This window comes from Rhagoletis pomonella, unplaced genomic scaffold, assembly GCF_013731165.1.
Source record: "Rhagoletis pomonella isolate Grant_MI unplaced genomic scaffold, Rhpom_1.0 Rhpom_scaffold_00001, whole genome shotgun sequence".
NCBI lineage: Eukaryota > Metazoa > Arthropoda > Insecta > Diptera > Tephritidae > Rhagoletis > Rhagoletis pomonella.
The window spans coordinates 96,866,226-96,867,406 of NW_023458555.1; positions in this window are offsets into that span (position 1 = coordinate 96,866,226).

Consider the following 1,181-nt stretch of genomic DNA (forward strand, 5'->3'; position numbering starts at 1 on the left):
AGGGATGTGGCGAATGTGGAAATTTAGACATCCGCGATATGTTGATGCGGATGTTTAAAAGCTAACAGGTAAATGTAAATGATGTAAATTATTTTTAAGAAATAATTGTAGTGAGTACATTAGGGGATTTAGGTAAATAAAAAATGGAAAAGTTATTAATTTTTAATAATGTTTTTTTATTTAGTACTTCAATTAAAAAATTGGAAGATTGTATTTAAGAAAGAGTAATTTTGCTGCCTTTTCGGGTTACAGCCTGTTTCCGAACGGGTCGTAAATCAAATCTGCGCCCCTAAATAACTACTCGCTCGAAGCGACAAGCTTGACAAAATTGTTAATTTTTTTCGATTGACGCTGCACCAGTTGAGACGACTTTCAGTTATATTTCTTTTTTTATTGCGGTGCAACAATTCGTTTTTGGGAATTGAATCGGGGCTGCAAATGTCGGATGTATCCTCCTGACTTTCATCTTCACAATCTAACATCATGGCAAGACCGCTGTTTAAACACCGTTATGTTCTAATTTGGAGCACCAATTCTTTTGGTTGTTTCAGAATTTGGAGATCCTATTACGTCATCAGCGTTTTTCGATTTTAATTTTTGTAATTCATTTTTAATCCTGTCTTCTGTGACTGGTTTGAAAAATGTGCGCTTGTAGCGAGGTTGTGAATAGGAATGAAAATTTCGAAGAAAATTCTGTTTTGAAAGTCGTGGCTGCCAACAGAATTAGTTTAAAATCTTGTTATTTTGTTAAAAAGGTACCCCGTTTCGTATAATAATTTGAATTATGGAATCACGAACGATAAAGGCCTCAGACTTGCTTAGTACCCGGGTGACTTCTTGGAAAGGTTCACCTGCAATGAATAGCTTGTAATTAGTTTTTTTTATTAGTTAGCGGAACTCGCCTTTCCCTAGTTGCAGGCAGTCACAATGAATTACTTACCGCTGTCGGTACCGCAAGCCATCAAATCCCTTTTGTTGTTTTATGCATGCGCTCAATGTGTTTTGATATTTTTTTTTTAACCAATTGAATACCTAAAACGATGTGGAGACTTATGATTCGATGAAATGCATCATAATCAATCAAAAAGTCAATTTTGGACTTTTAGTTAGTTACGGCTTTTCGTATTTCAGCGACGATGTGAGTTACGCCCTTTCCATACTATACTAACGATATATTACAT